At 42.2% G+C, this 17,955-nt stretch overlaps 1 protein-coding gene across 1 annotated transcript in view; it reads right to left on the bottom strand.

Moving 5' to 3' along the window:
* HIGD1C (HIG1 hypoxia inducible domain family member 1C) overlaps positions 1-15,189 on the bottom strand; it is a 37,782-nt gene extending 22,593 nt beyond the window's left edge. The window contains exon 1 of the mRNA XM_089692817.1: positions 15,031-15,189. The gene's annotated coding sequence lies outside the window, so the exon portion shown is untranslated. The remainder of the gene's footprint in view (positions 1-15,030) is intronic.
* Positions 15,190-17,955: the final 2,766 nt, after the last annotated feature.

The raw sequence follows: 17,955 nt of genomic DNA, 5'->3' as shown, positions 1-17,955 counted from the left end.
GGTTTCATTTCAAATCCATTGTGGTGGTGTATAGAGCCAAAAATGTTAGAATTGTGTCGATGTCCCAATATTTATGGACCTGACTGTATGTTAAGGTGCACTCTGATAGGTACAACATAGAATGTGCCCATCAGAGTGCCCCTTAGCATACAATGTACCCATCAGAGTGCCCCTTAGCATACAATGTACCCATCAGAGTGTCCCTTAACATAAAATGTGCCCAACAGCATGCCTCTTATTTTACGTAAAGGGATACTCTGATGGGCACATTTATATTAAGGGGCACTTTGATGGGTACATTTTATGTTAAGGGATACTCAGAAGGGCACATTTTATCTTAAGGGGCATAGGGGTGATGGGAATACTTGATGTAAAGTTGCACTCTGATGGCGACACGTAATGTAAGGGGGCAAGCTGATGGGCACACCCTATTCGGACCTCAGCGAGATAAAAATTTTAGTGACTGGACCTCCTTGAATTTTAATTCAATACCCCTGCTATATACAGTATATTATACATGTATATTAAAAGAGAAGTAGGACTTTCCCTCCACCCTATTTATACTTACCAGCGTGGATGCAGCAACGGCCCAATGCTGCATCTGTCCCCCGCCGGCTCGAAGGGTGAGAAATCAGCGATCACATGACCACTGATCGCTGAGTTTTCCTCTTCACTCTGAGTAGAGAACTCACTCAGGGGGAGGGAGCAGCTGACTCAGGCTATCAGCAATCCGGTGGGGTGAATCTTTCCCCAGCCTGGACCGACTGAGTGACGTCAGCCGACAGCAGACTTCAAAAAAACTTTTCCTGTACCTCTCCTTTAATTCCTGGTTGAAAGAAGTCACACTGTCAGCATATTTCCTGGGAGACCAGCAATGCCTCTGATGTCTAAATATAAGCTTCTTGTAAGGGTTGTAAGGGGAAAATGCCATCTTCTATAAGAAACTGGATTATGATCCGACCCAGGACTTTACAAAGCAATTAAAAGGTCTCATTAAAACACTTCCAGCCCACCTACATTCAGAACTTATAAATGCGATTCCTGATCATCCAGAAATCGGGGACTTCTACATGCTGCCCAAAATCCAAAAGCCAGGAAATCCAGGCAGACCCATCATAACAGGTATGAATACACTCACCGAACAAATCTCAGGCTTTGTAGAAAAAAAAGTTAAAACCGTTAGTCATGAATACTGCTAGTTTCCTGCAAGACACAACTGACTTTCTGAACAAGATCAACAACATACAGCAATTACCATCTAATACACTTCTAGTGACTGTGGATGTAGTATCCCTGTATAGTAATATCCCTCACAAGGATGGATTAGCTGCACTTCCCAGACACCACAGTATACATCAGGGATGATACGCTTCACACCTCAATATACAGGAAACCCACTGACAGATGCAACTACCTCCACAGTTCTAGCTTCCACCCCCAACACACGAAACGTGCCATCATACACAGTCAGGTCATTAGATACCACCGAATATGTTCTGACCCAAGAGACAGAGATACACATCTCAGGACACTAGCAGACTTCTTCCATAAGAAAGGTTACAAGGACAAAACTATCAAAAACAGCACAAACACAGCCTTGAGAACCCGAAGGGAAAATCTACTTCAGTACAAAGAGAAAATACAAACAAACAACCGTGTACCTCTAGTAACCACATACAACCCAGCACTAGAAGGGATAAGAAAAATAATCAAAGATTTACAACCCATCATAACAGAGGATGGAACTCTGAAAGAAATATTCCAACAACCACCAATACTGGCCTTCAGACAACCCCCCAACCTCAGAAATAAACTAATCAGTAGGAAACTTCCTTCTGATGATGATATCACAAATAATGGAAGCAAACCCTGCGATAAAATACGCTGCAAACTGTGCAACCAAATCAATCCATCATAAAGTGTCAGACACTCAAAAGGGATCTTCAGTATCTCCGGATCATACAGCTGCACCTCCAGTAATGTTGTGTACCTTATCCAGTGCAGAAAATGCAGCAAAGGATCTTATGTTGGCGAAACAGGACAGAAGTTACAAACAAGGATGAATTTGCACAGACATACCATCAAGGAACATAAAGAAGATGACTTTTGCACACCTGTAGGACACCATTTTGCACAACCAGACCACACTATGGGAGACCTCAATATTTTAGCTCTTAAAAGGAAATTTCAAATCCATTCAGGAAAGAAAAAAACTTTTGAACTAAGAATGATAATTCTATTTGACACAAGAGATAACGGCCTGAATTTGGAAATGGGATTCCTCACTCATTATCCAACAGTTTTATGACTATCAGCTCAAGCATGACTCCCTCTGTTAGTGTTGTCTCCCCCCATCCCCCCCCCCCCCCAGACTTTGCTTTTGCTGTGTCTTATCTCTGTTCTCTTTTCTTTTTTTTTCCCATCCCCTACATCTCTTCTAACATTCTGCTAAATCTTTGTGTTCAGTACTGCTTGGACCTGCAGAAGGGGACATTCCCTGAAAGCGTGTCCTCAAAATTGTATGTTAGTGCAAATAAAAAAAGTATCACGGACAGTACTCAATTGTACGGGTTAAAAATGGCTTGCAGGCTGTATAGATACGGTGTACAGCAGAGCTCGCTATCTAGGTTATGGAGGAGTAGAGGCAGCACAGTGCTGAATGTTAATCTTGCAGGTCACTTGGCTGGCATGCCAATACTGATCTGTACAAGAGCCAGAGCTGGGTCCTCATGTGACCGAGGGTTACTGGCTGAGACCTGGGAAGTGTGACAGCCCAATGTCAACAATGCTTCTAATGCGACATCCAGCTGACAATGCATTGTGAGGCAAACACTGAGGTTTCTGAGGATTTTTAATACACCCGAAGCTACAAAAACTAAAGCAAGGACATACTGGAATTTCTGTGGACTCTTCACCTTGTTGATGTGACAATTTCCAAGTGAAATTTAAATTCTTAGAGACTGATACAGGCAATGATGTACAGAGAGATCGCATCCAGAAACCTAGGAGGATTTGCTACCTTACATAATTATTGAATGTTCATTATTTACTAACAGTGTAATGATATCTACCTGGAGTGTAAATAAAAGCCATCTGACTACACAGGACCATCTCCTGTCCATCCCTGATTAGGTACAGCTACCACTCCATGGATCAAAGTCAGAAAGGTGCAGCGCTAAAGCCATAAATGAATAAAATTGCATAAAATGTAATCTTGCATATATATATATATATATATATATATATATATATCCCTATCAGTATTATTACAGGTACTTCTATAGCGCCATCAATTTATGCCGCGCTTTACATATATATTGTACATTCACATCAGTCCCTAACCCTCAAGGGGTGCACAATCTAAGGTCCCTAACTCACATTCATACATACACATACTAGGGACAATTTAGACAGGAGCTAATTAACCTCCCAGCATGTGTTTGGAGTGTGGGAGGAAACCCGAGTACCCGGAGGAAACCCACGCAGTCACAGGGAGAACATGCAAACTCCAGGCAGGTGGTGCCATGGTTGGGATTCGAACCAACGACCCTAGTACTGCCAGGCAGAAGTGCTAACCACTTAGCCATGGTGGCTATGGTGAGCACTAGTTGGTGCCATATATAATCATAAGAATGTTCATAGAGGTGCTAACCGTGAAGATATACCTTGGAATACTGCTCTATGGGCATCGCTCTTTTTGGCTCTTTATGAGCAAACACTAATATAGAGCCCATTTTGGAAGATGGCTTGAGGTGCTGCAGACTACCCAGGGGAAGGGGATATCTCTCTCTGACCAGACCAGGCTGTTCATATCTTTAAGGGGACCTCCGGCAGACAACATCATGTACACAAATGCGTATTATTACGCATCTGGTGAGTGCGTAATCTTAACATATTCACGGCACATCACCTGGATTGGTATTGAATATACGGAGCACTTACCTGAGATCTTTTGGATGGATCTACACGTTTAGCACCTCTATGAACATTCTTATGATTATATATGGCACCAACTAGTGCTCACCATAGACACCCGTTTAACACTCTAATGTATATTGTGTACTAGCACTATATTTGCACTGTCACTTTATATAGATTTTGTGCATTTGTACTGATATATATATATATATATATATATATATATGCGCAAGATTACATTTTATGCAATTTTATTCATTTATGGTTTTAGCGCTGCACCTTTCTGACTTTGATTACTTTGGAGGTTGTTTTGGTTTGCCTTTTCGGTGCATTAGCTGCTTATGGTTTCTTAGCGCTCACTTATTCTTACTCTATATATTTACCACTCCATGGATGCCTGTCCTATATCTATATTTAACATACATGTTTATTACACGTCGGCAGATTATATATCTTCTCGTATCTTTGGGTATATTTAGGTGCCAGGAAGAACTTTATGTGACCATCCCTCTCCCACCCATACCGCTCTCCTTACCTAGTTCTATTGACTATTGAACAGGACTCCTCTCCCCTCCCCTTATTTCTGTGTTTTGTATATTTGAAAATATAAAAAAAGATTAAAAAAAAAAGCCACAAGATTTACTGTATTTCAGGCCCAATCACACCTGAGAATTTGTTCCAAGCTCCAAAGCACTCAACATTCAAAATCAATTGGTTTTCAGTTGTGACTTTGCACACCTGAACATATTGTCACAAAAACGCTTCTTTTGAGCTGCAAGCTTCAAATGTTTTTGGCCCTTTAATTGGAATGCTTGAAAATTGTGAAAAAAAAAAAAAAAAAAAAAAAAAAAAGGAGTATTTGCTTTTATCCCTTGGTGACTAGCTTACTATTGGAAAAAAAACACTTAAAAAATGACCACAGACACAGTTCATGTGTGAATGTAGCCTTTGTTAGGAGGGGAAAAGAGAGTGGCACAGGGATCACAGGAAGCACCACACTGGGGGCATAATAGTACATAAATACATAAAAATAGTAATATTATATTTGAAAGTCCAACAAACATCCGCTGTCAACTTTGGATGTGACGCCAGATCCCTGGGAACCACCAGAGCGGCCTGGACGAGCGGTCCTTCTCCACAGCCTACCGGATGCAATCACAGCAGTGAGAGTTATTACATGCCTGCTACAAGTTCATAGTTTGTAAGTTGTCATACTTGCGATTAATGTTGTTTTATGTCCATACTACACTCAGATGGCGCTGCTTTCTTATCTTCTTTTAGTTGGGGGGGTATATTAGAAACTACCTCCTCATAATGCCACCTTTAACCACTTCGCTCCAGAAGATTTTACCCCCTCCATGACCAGGCCGTTTTTTGTTATTTAGCACTGTGCTGTTTTACTTGGTAATTGCGCAGTCATGCAACACTGTACAGATTATCATACGATTGCTTCAAAAGCGGTATTTTTCATCCAATTTTCTGATTGTGTGTACTAAGCATAAGGAAACATCACGATCGTGCCTGTGCACTAAGCACATTGCTTCCAGCCCTTAGTCACACATTGATGTAGTAGCAGACTCACGTGTAAATATCATGCAAAAAAGAAAAAAGAAAAAAAAAAAAGATATTTTAGGACAGAAAGATAAATAATTTTAATCCGTTTGTATTAAAGGAGCATTCAAATGGAAGTAAGATGGCAAAGACTGAGCTCTGCTGTAATGGCTCCATACATCATATCAGTTGTAACCTGTGTTTCCTGCCTCTCTATAATTAAATCTAATTCTATGAAGAATGAGGCTGTCATCTGGTAAATGATCACGCTTTTTGGGTGAACAACAAAGCCATTACAGAATTACCAGCACTGTTTGACCTTGATGGGCTTGCATTTGGATGGTGACCCTTGTACACAGAGACGAGACTGCTGTGAAATAGACAACTGGAAAAAGTAGTAGCTGGATTAATAATACAGAGCTGTTTTGACAGGTGTCTCTTCTGTTGTGTTGTTGGCTAGTTAGAATAAGGAAATCACATGTAAGGCAATGTCAGTGTGGTATAGAGCAGGCTGTATACAACAGAAACCAGGTCCACCCTGATGTCGCTGAGTAATCAGCTGCAGAAAACCAACCGTTCATATAGTATTTACTACTATATATATTGTATTTATTATATTTTAATATATATATATATATATATATTAAATACTATATGAACTATAATACTTAATATATATATTAAAATATAATAAATACTTAATAAATTATATATATATATATATATATATATATATATATATATATATATAAGTATTATAGTTCATATAGTATTTACTATATATATATATATATATATATATATATATATATATATATATATATATATATATATATATAGCATTTATTAAGTATTTTATATTTTAATATATTATTAAGTATTTATTATAGTTCATATAGTATTTATTAAGTGCTGAGCAAACTGTTGGCGCTATATAAATCCTGTATAATAATAATATAATAATATACAAGCTGCATGTTGTCACATTACTCTGTGCTTAAACTCAGCCTAGCCGTATTACACATGGCAGCATCCTAAGCACATTTTATACCTCCCAATAAATTAATGGGGTGCCAACCTTTATGGCTTGGCACCCCATTATCTGTCTGAAAGTGATTCTAAAAGGCTTTTTTTTTTTTAAATAACAAACATGTCTATGCTTACCTGCTGTGTGTAGCGGTTTTGCACACAGCAGCTTGGATCCTCCTCTTTTCGGGTCCCCCGCCGATGCTCCTGGCCTCTCCCGCCTGTTGGGTGCCCCCACAGCAAGCAGCTTGCTATGGGGGTACCTGCTGCTCTGTGTATCCATTCACACACGGAGCTGCGACTCGGCCTCCCCCTCTCTTGGCTTGTTGACTGATTGACAGCAGTGGGAGCCAATGGCTCTCGCTTCTATCTCAGCCTATGAGGAGAGGGAGTCCCAAGATAGCAGAAACTCCAGTGCACGTCGCTGGATCGAGAGGGGGCTTGAGTATTAGGGGGGCTGGGGATGCTGCACAGAGAAGGTTTTTTACCTTCATAAATAGAATGCATGAAGGTAAAGAACCTTGAGCCTTTACAACCACTTACTGTAAACTTTTATCAACTTACTCCCTCGTAACCTCCACTCCTCAAATTCTTGTCTTCAGAATGTCCCCCCCCCCCCACTTACATTCAGTGGGAGACAGAGCCTTCTCTTGCTATGCTCTAAAACTCTAGAACTCACTTCCAAAGAACATCAGGGAGTCATCTTCTCTTAACGCATTTAAATCAAATCTAAAAACGTTTTTCTTTAGACGAGCTTTCACTTTTCTTTATTTTGTCGCGTGTATTTCTTGTGTTTTCTTTGTAAAGTGCATGGAGAAGTTACCTTTAAAGTGATTCTAAAGGCTTATTTTTTTTTCCAAGAAAAGATAACAAACATGTCTATACTTACCTGCTGTGTGAGGTGGTTTTGGACAGAGCAGCCTGGATCCTTCTCTTCTTGGGTCCCCCGCAGGCTCTCCTGGCCCCTCTCTCCTGTTGGGTGCCCCCACAACAAGCAGCTTGCTAATGGGACACCCGCGGCTTCATGTGTCCATTCACACACGGAGCCGCAGCTCGACCCCACCCCTTCTCTCTTATCATTGGCTCCCTGGCTGTGATTGACAAAAATGGGAGCCATTGGCTCCCACTTCTGTCTCAACCAATGAGAAGAGGGAGTCCCAGGATAGCGGAGACTCCAGTGCACATCACTGGTCCAGGTGAGTATTAGGGGGGCTGGGGGTGATGATGCACACAGAAGGTTTTTTTACCTTCATGTATAGAATGCATGACGGTAAAAAACCTTGAGCCTTTGCAACCACTTTAAAGGAGCTATATAAAAAAAGTGTATTTTTATAATATTATTATTACTTGTAGAAAACAACTAAAATAAAACACTAGAATGGTGTGGAGAGAATACATTTGGAAACATACAGACAAAATGATCTGCTTATTTGCCTACGTGCAACAAAGAGCGTTACAGACCACAAGGAGGTTGAAATGAGACACAAAAGGTTTACAACCCATTAGGGCCTTCCAATGTAACCTGATACACATCACATCCTCTTTATAGACATGTTTATGGTTCCAGGCTGCAGATAAGTCAGTGATAGTCCTACAGACACCAGGCACAGCTAACTAGAAAGTGGAATGTGTATGCTGAAGGTGACATTTCAAGAGTACTAGCAGTAAGGAGCGGTGCTGTGTTTTGCATACAGTAGGGAATGTTTTAGGCCTCATGCACACTAGGCATTAATAACACCACTGGAGCATGCCGTTTTTTTCCCCCTGCCTTTAGCCCTGGTTCACATCTGTGCGGGACGTGATTTGCGCAGTCACCAGAGCCCATTCATTTGAAAGGACTCCCATGCCCCGGAGCACACAAAGAACAAGTCCCTGAACTACTTTGGAAATTGCAGCCCGCATGGGAATCAAGGTTCCCAGTACGGTTGCAATTTCCAGTGTGGGCAGCGTGCCATTAGAATTAATGGCACCCACCTGCGGTTCCGGCGGCCATCTTTGTAAGTGGATTCACCTGTTTGCTCCACGTGGATGCTTTTACATTTCTAATAAAAATACTACACCATAAACGCTTTCTCTCTCTGGGCTCCATTTGTGAGCTGTTCCCTTCAAGGTGGGGCTATTTTATGCTAAGGATTGAGCAATCTGTGGGAGGGATCTCCGATTTCTGGTACATGACAGCTGTGTATTACCTTTACCGGTGCCCGACGGTTGACAAGGCCAATCTGTGGGAGGGATCTCCGATTTCTGGTACATGACAGCTGTGTATTCCCTTTACCGGTGCCCGACGGTGGACAAGGCCAACCTGTTGGAGGGATCTCCGATTTCTGGTGCATGACAGCTGTGTATTCCTTTTACCTGTGCCCAACGGTGGACAAGGCCAACCTGTTGGAGGGATCTCCGATTTCTGGTGCATGACAGCTGTGTATTCCTTTTACCTGTGCCCGACAGTGGACAAGGCCAACCTGTTGGAGGGATCTTCGATTTCTGGTGCATGACAGCTGTGTATTCCTTTTACCTGTGCCCGACGGTGGACAAGGCCAACCTGTTGGAGGGATCTCCGATTTCTGGTGCATGACAGCTGTGTATTCCTTTTACCTGTGCCCAACGGTGGACAAGGCCAACCTGTTGGAGGGATCTCCGATTTCTGGTGCATAACAGCTGTGTATTCCTTTTACCTGTGCCCGACGGTGGACAAGGCCAACCTGTTGGAGGGATCTCCGATTTCTGGTGCATGACAGCTGTGTATTCCCTTTACCGGTGCCCGACGGTGGACAAGGCCAACCTGTTGGAGGTATCTCTGATTTCTGGTGCATGACAGCTGTGTATTCCCTTTACCTGTGCCCGGCAGTGGACAAGGCCAACCTGTTGGAGGTATGTCCAATTTCTGGTGCATGACAGCTGTGTATTCCCTTTACCTGTGCCCGACGGTGGACAAGGCCAACCTGTTGGAGGGATCTCCGATTTCTGGTGCATGACAGCTGTGTATTCCCTTTACCTGTGCCCGACGGTGGACAAGGCCAACCTGTTGGAGGGATCTCCGATTTCTGGTGCATGACAGCTGTGTATTCCCTTTACCTGTGCCCGACGGTGGACAAGGCCAACCTGTTGGAGGGATCTCCGATTTCTGGTGCATGACAGCTGTGTATTCCCTTTACCTGTACCCGACGGTGGACAAGGCCTACCTGTTGGAGGGATCTCTGGTGCATGACAGCTGTGTATTCCCTTTACCTGTGCCCGACGGTGGACAAGGCCAACCTGTTGGAGGTATCTCCGATTTCTGGTGCATGACAGCTGTGTATTCCCTTTACCTGTGCCCGGCAGTGGACAAGGCCAACCTGTTGGAGGTATGTCCGATTTCTGGTGCATGACAGCTGTGTATTGCCTTTACCTGTGCCCAACGGTGGACATGGCCAATCTATTGGAGGTATCTCCGATTTCTGGTGCATGACAGCTGTGTATTCCCTTTACCTGTGCCCGACGGTGGACAAGGCCAACCTGTTGGAGGGATCTCCGATTTCTGGTGCATGACAGCTGTGTATTCCCTTTACCTGTGCCCGACGGTGGACAAGGCCAACCTGTTGGAGGGATCTCCGATTTCTGGTGCATGACAGCTGTGTATTCCCTTTACCTGTACCCGACGGTGGACAAGGCCTACCTGTTGGAGGGATCTCTGGTGCATGACAGCTGTGTATTCCCTTTACCTGTGCCCGACGGTGGACAAGGCCAACCTGTTGGAGGTATCTCCGATTTCTGGTGCATGACAGCTGTGTATTCCCTTTACCTGTGCCCGGCAGTGGACAAGGCCAACCTGTTGGAGGTATGTCCGATTTCTGGTGCATGACAGCTGTGTATTGCCTTTACCTGTGCCCAACGGTGGACATGGCCAATCTATTGGAGGTATCTCCGATTTCTGGTGCATGACAGCTGTGTATTCCCTTTACCTGTGCCCGACAGTGGACAAGGCCAACCTGTTGGAGGGATCTCCGATTTCTGGTGCATGACAGCTGTGTATTCCCTTTACCTGTGCCCGACGGTGGACAAGGCCAACCTGTTGGAGGGATCTCCGATTTCTGGTACATGACAGCTGTGTATTCCCTTTACCTGTGCCCGACGGTGGACAAGGCCAACCTGTTGGAGGGATCTCCGATTTCTGGTGCATGACAGCTGTGTATTCCCTTTACCTGTGCCCAATGGTGGACAAGGCCAATCTATTGGAGGAGTTTGTTACCACTGCTTTTAATGCGCATTCAATATGCGCTTCTGGTGAGTGCATTAGAAGGAAGAATTTGTCACAGATTCACCTATCACTTGATGTCACAATCATCTTTTGCACTTTTTTGATATATTTGTTTAATGGTCATGTTATCACTTTGATTTTTCTCTGATTTACAACATTTGTTGATTTGTTCACTGCAGTGACGATACAGATATATTTGTCACTATTGTGCTGCACTATATTTGCTCATTCACTTATACTTCTATAGCGCCGGAATAGAGCGCCTCACCATTATCATTTATAATTTTTTTTGCTTGTTCACTCAAGTAACCATTTATTATTATTTTTTTTTGTTATAAGAATGCTAGAGTGTTGAGAGTTCTTTAACTGTCATATGTCAGATTTACTAGTGCTGCACTTTCTTCTTATCACCTGCAGGTCCCGCATTCCTCTGTGTGGGTGATTCAGCTGCAGACATTTGTGTAGGTCCCGCAGCAGCACCACCTGCACATATGTGATCCAAGGATTAGAGCTGATTCACAGAGGTGCGGTGCGGGATGAAACTCAGGTTTCACAGCTACAGTAGCTGTTCACAGGTTCATGTCAGGTTTACTGTAGAAGGGGATAAAAGAAGCGCACCAACCTTGCCCATTACCTTACCTTAAAAAATGAGTAATTTTATTAAAGAAATATACTCACAAGAGTAGTGATAAAACAGGCATAAAATAACCATAATCCACACAGGGTTACAGGTCACATGCAAATTCCATCCAAAAGGGGAGATAAAAGCTAACGTGTTTCGAAGGGTGATCCCTTCATCAGAGCTGATCAAACAAAACACACATAATCTCCTCAAAAAGTTACATAAAACACAAATATTAAACATGGCATAAACTGTGGTAGTACTATAAATGAGTATAGAAATACTAATAATCAGGGTGGATTTGATTTAAATCAAACTGATTTAAATCACGATTTAAATCACTAGTCAGTAAGGCTTGATTTAAATCCTAGTTTTCTACATAGACTAATTCTTGCTGGTATAACTTTAATATGCAAGTAGATGAAGATTTTTAGAATAACTTTTCATATTAGTTTTTTTATCCCCAGTTTAATAGGTTAATCATTCATATTTGGACAACTTTTCTGTTGTACTTAGGAAGGAGAAAAATAATCATTACCTTAATAATAATTTAAATAGATTTATTCAACTGAAACAATAACATTCCAGCATATGTTATTTGCTTAAACCATGTTTAACTAATTTGGCTAAACATAATATATATATTTTAAGAAACTTAGGCTGTCAGCCCCTTCCTCCTCACACTTAGTTCCACTTTCTTCTTGTGCAGATCTATTCCACTCCAAACAATCAGAAAAATATTGTTTCTATTCTATTCACTGAATTTCTTGAAACTTAGCACTGAAGGGGTTGATTCTGTATTCATAGGTTTATAGAAGTTAGGATTAAGGTCTTTTTCTGAACTCTGTTCATGTTATAACATTTTTGCTGTGAAGAAGAGGCATGTGATCTCCGCTGAGTCAAATTCAGTTTTGAGAACTGCAAAAGTAAACCAAGCATCTGTGATAATATCTTGTAGGCAGAGAAACTGCCCAATAATCTTACAAAAACCTCTGGAAGAGCATGACACTGTGAATGGATTGATGGAATTTATTTACCAAAAAAACTAAACATATACAGCCTTATTCTACATAATTAAAAAACTAATCTTTATTTCATGATGGAATAACCTTTGGATGGTAATATATTTTCCTCAAAAAACATTTTATTTAAAAAAATCCGATTTAAATTAAAAAAAAAAATCAGATTTTTTAAATTTTTTTTTTTAATAAATCATTGATTTTTATCCACCCTGCTAATAATTATAAAAACCGAAAAAATAGGTAAGAATATATACGGTGGAAAGATTGAGCTCTTAATTGCAAAATGAAAAATTGATTAACAATTTTTTTTTGCGCTCTTTTATCCCCTTATACAGCTTGTGCAGCTCTATCCAGCTTCATGATAGATCTTCACAACCTCTGATCAGCATTGTATAAACATACTGGTTGTTAAATAATCTTCCTCTGGTCTGAGTCCTTGAGCGCAGGAGATGGTGGATGTGTGTCATGTCAGGTTTACATCAGGCTCAGGATCCTGTTCACACATATGTGGTTTAGGAACGGTTCCCAAAGAAGTCAATAGCCTGTAATCCGCACCTGAACCTGAAGGTACTGCTCAGAAATCGGACAGGACTCTTTTTAAAACCGCACTAAATCTGCACTGGACATATGTGAACAGGCACCATAGGAAGCAATGGTATGAGCAAAGTGTGGGCGCTATATAAATCTTGTATAATAATAATTTCACATCATGCAAATTGGATGCGGTTCAAACCACATATATGTGAATGGGCACTTAAACGGCCCTGATTGTTTCCCTGTGTCCATGCACACAGATGTTCACAGGCGTTTAGAGGCAGAAAAAACAAAACCTTGGTCATTCAGGTGCAGCAGTGTTTCAGCAGATAAATGCTTCGTACCGAAACACATATCTGCACTATAGGCACATCAAGCACTTCAGTGTTAATTCATTTCAATGGCTGGAATCAATTATTATTCTGGCCAATGAAATGAATCAACGCCCAAGTGCTCGATGTGCCTAAACGTGTTTGAAAAAAAATGTTCAGCTGGGCAAGTTCCCAGTGTGCATGAGTCCTAATACCTCTGCCAGTTCATTTTTGACAGTTTTGTACCAACTTCCTGTTAAGTCCCAGAGACACCACAGGAAGTTAGAGGAAATCTCCCAATAAGCAGGTGTCCCCACTGGAATATCCTCCACTTCCTGTTCTGGGGACAACACTAAATTCTATATTGACCCCCTATTTTCTGTCTCACTGACAATGGTCAACAGTACACAAAAGGCTCCTTTACATTTGGAACTCCTCTGAAAAGCAATCTGTGGTAGGTGATTTTCCAGAGGCATTTAGCAGGCAGCTCAGAGGCAATGTGTTGCTGCTACATGCTGAAAATGTGTAAAATCATCACATCTACCAACAACTATATCCTATGTGTGATTAGATTGTATAGATCAGTCCTCATCTTCCATCGTCTTGGAAAGTTTAAATGATCAGATTGTAATGTATATGGCCGTGCTAATGCTTAGTACACACGATGAGAAAATCGGGTGAAAAACACTTTTGGATCAATCGTCCAACAATCTGATCATTAATACACAGCTTTGGAGAGCCGATCATGACAGTTCATGCGAAGTTATCCAAAGGAACAAGCGTGACAATATTTCTCGTACGATAACAGAACAAACGACTTTTGTTTAATCAGTACAGTATCCATCCAAAAAAAAAAGTGACCAAACCGCGCATGCTCACAAACAGAAGAATGCATTCAAATACAATACATGATCGCAGGAAGTTGTAGTCTGTCTTACGAGAATTTGTGTACCTTTAGGAACCTCTTCATTTTCGATATGCAAAAATAAATAAAAAAATGTGTCCGATATTCTCATCATGTGTATGAGGCATACGATTACCAGAACAATGTAATACTGAGAACAGACATAAACAATTCAAGGCATGTGTGTCCAGACACGCCTCTATACTACAGAGTTGATGGTGGATCTAAATCAGATTGTAAAGTGCATGGGCAGCTTTATACAGGATCAGATTGTATGGTGCATGGGCAGCTTTATACAGGATCAGATTGTATGGTGAATGGGTGGCTTTATACAGGATCAGATTGTATGGTGCATGGGCGGCTTTATACAGGATCAGATTGTATGGTGCATGAGCGGCTTTATACAGGATCAGATTGTATGGTGCATGAGCGGCTTTATACAGGATCAGATTGTATGGTGCATGGGCGGCTTTATACAGGATCAGATTGTATGGTGAATGGGCGGCTTTATACAGGATCAGATTGTATGGTGCATGAGCGGCTTTATACAGGATCAGATTGTATGGTGCATGGGCGGCTTTATACAGGATCAGATTGTATGGTGCATGGGCGGCTTTATACAGGATCAGATTGTATGGTGCATGGGTGGCTTTATACAGGATCAGATTGTATGGTGCATGGGCGGCTTTATACAGGATCAGATTGTATGGTGTATGGGCAGTTTTATACAGGAAGGCAGATGGCAATGTGCAGAACTATAAGGCCCAGCATGCTCCCCCAGCCCCTTACTAGGAAACCTGAATGTCCCTGACACCCTCCAATCCAATCACCCCTGCTATTAGCTGTAAAATGAATGTCTGCCCTGGCACCGATTGCCCCCCACACACACACAGAAGATAACAGACCTGGCCTCTGTCCCCCGGGCAGCGCCGTGTCCACCAGTCCTGACCGCACACACCGTACTGGATAATGCACCCTCTGTGACTGCTGCCAGGACGTCACGTGGCTGTTCTGTCCAATAGGAGCTCAGGCTTTACAGGGAGCTGTTTAGTTGATTCCGCTGCTCAGAGGTGACAGGCAGCCAGAGTCTGGGAGGTCTGAGAGGGACACGCCCACGTTTCTCCTAAACCAATGGGGTTAGAGATTATTCAGGTTGCTTTGGTGCTGTGACACAAGCAGGTATAAGCTGCTGGCTGTAAACATTGTGTGATCACTCCCAGTCCCCCCCCCCATGTGAGAACAGTTCACCCTCCTAGTGGATGATTAACCCTTTTGTAACAAGTGTCCCCTGACAGCTGGATAGGCTGATGGTGTGCAGTGTATCATTAGGGAGCACAGAGTCCCACTTATTATTTCACTGTTTGCTTTGCTTGAGGTGATTGTAGCCGTATTAGTGCACTTGTGACAGAAACAATTGAGTACTGATGTGATACTTTTTTTTATTTGCACTAACATACAATTTTAAGGACAAGCTTTCGGGGAATGTCCCCTTCTTCAAAAGAAGCTTGTCCTCAAAATTGTATGTTAGTGCAAATATAAAAGGTATCATGGACAGTACTCAATTGTTTCTGTTTGCTTTAAAACACACCCCAGACATTTTTATTTTCAAATAGAGAAAAAAAACATGAAAACAATATTAAAATAGAACGAAAAGGTAAAATTGTTTTTGTTTTTATAGAGTAATGGCCAGTTTGGGATGAGGGAAATGTTCGTCCTGCGCACAATTCCTGCACCGCGCTCTGCCATCTGCTGTGCTTGCCAATTCATTGTTAACCGCACTCCAAACACATGGGATTGCAGACCCCATAGGCACTGCTTTTCAACAGGTCATTGATATTATTATTATTACAGGTACTTATACAGCGCCATCAATTTACGCAGCACTTTACATACCGGTATATATTGTACTTTTATATATTGTTTCCTCCGGGTACTCCGGTTTCCTCCCACGCTCCGAAGACATGATGGTAGGTGAATAGAATCCTGTCTAAATTGGCCCTAGTATGTGTATGTATGAATGTGAGTTAGGGACCTTAGATTGTATGCCCCTTGAGGGTTAGGGACTGATATGTATAATATATATATGTAAAGTGCTGTGTAAATTGACGGCGCTATATAAGTACCTGAAATAAATAAATAAATAAGTCTTCCAAAGCTACGGCATTAAAAGTCTCCCTTTCTGCTGACAGTGTGGCCTGTCTTTAGGAGCACTTTCCTTACCTTTGGGCATCCCATTCCATTGACTACCTAGGCATTAAACTGACTCCATCCTACTCTTCTCTGTGCTCTGCTATTATCCCGTTACATACTCTGACCTCATTTATACATTCCAGGCAATACCCATCTCTCTCTGACCTCATTTATACATTCCAGGCAATACCCATCTCTCTCTGACCTCACTTATACATTCCAGGCAATACCCATCTCTCTCTGACCTCACTTATACATTCCAGGCAATACCCATCTCTCTCTGACCTCACTTATACATTCCAGGCAATACCCATCTCTCTCTGACCTCACTTATACATTCCAGGCAATACCCATCTCTCTCTGACCTCACTTATACATTCCAGGCAATACCCATCTCTCTCTGACCTCACTTATACATTCCAAGCAAAATACGCATCTCTCTCATGGATAGGGAGGATTTCCATCATTAAAATTACGATTTTACCTAAGGTCCTTTATTATTTTCACACCCTGCTGATCAGAGTACCCTCTTTCTTTCTTCGTTTCCCTTTGGTTTTGCTCAACTGTAACACATCTTTACTACATACTTTGCTCTAGCTTCCCCATAAACTACTCCCCTCTTCTTTGAGTTCTATGATGATGCATAACCTGTGGATCTGGCACTCAGTCCGCTACTCAGGCAACCTGGTGTCCCCCTTTCTACCGTTACTTCCTATCATTCACAACACCCTATTTCCCCTGGGCCTGGAGGAGCCTCGGGTGTTCTCTTGGTGCCTCTCCCATGGCTTCATGCGGATCCAAAATTTCCTTTCCACTTGCTCCTTTTCATCTTGGGAGGCCATCAGGGAGACACACGATGCCCCTGCCAGGGAACACTTTCGCTTCCTGCAACTAAAACACTGGATTGGTGCCCTATGCAACATGTCCACTTACCGGTATTGGAAGACTTTCTTTGAAGATGCTTGTCAGCACACCCCTGGGACCCCAGGTTTCATCTCTAACACACAGTATAAGCATCCATAAACCATCATCAACATCCCTCTCTTACATGTCTCAATGGGAACGAGACCTCCAGTGCCCCTCGGATCTGGAGGACTAGAGTAAGGCTTGGAAGATAGTTCCTAAATGCTCTTTTAATACAAATACTCTGGAAGCAACATAAAAGGTCCTTCTCAGGTGGCACTGGGTTCCTGCTCGAATTGCACATGTTTACCCTGGAAGTAGTGACAGGTGCTTGTGTAACTGTGGATAGCGGGGATACGTTTTGCGTGTCTGGTGGTCCTGTCTTCCAATAGTAGGGTTTTGGTCCAGAGTTTTTGGCCTGTTCCAGACCCTCTTCCATCACACAGTTCACAGGGACACAAAGTTGGCCCTTCTACATTGACCTATACCTGGCTTATATGCATCACAGCAGAAATTGGCTACATATCTTTTTATTTCAGCTAAACGGACCATAGCACAAGCCTGGAAGACCCCACGTGTAGCTTTTTATGGGTTAAAGACATGACTAACCACAATGATGCTCCATGAGCAAATGTGCAGTATTTTAAATGACTCCTATGCTACATTTCTTAAGAAATTGGATCTCAAAAGAGTTTCCTTCACTCTAACCTCCTATACAGTTGCAAGAAAAAGTATGT

Source organism: Staurois parvus, unplaced genomic scaffold (genome assembly GCF_062004578.1).
Source record: "Staurois parvus isolate SC_StPar_1 unplaced genomic scaffold, SC_StPar_1.0 ptg000023l, whole genome shotgun sequence".
NCBI lineage: Eukaryota > Metazoa > Chordata > Amphibia > Anura > Ranidae > Staurois > Staurois parvus.
This window is presented reverse-complemented; position numbering and strand designations above follow the sequence as displayed.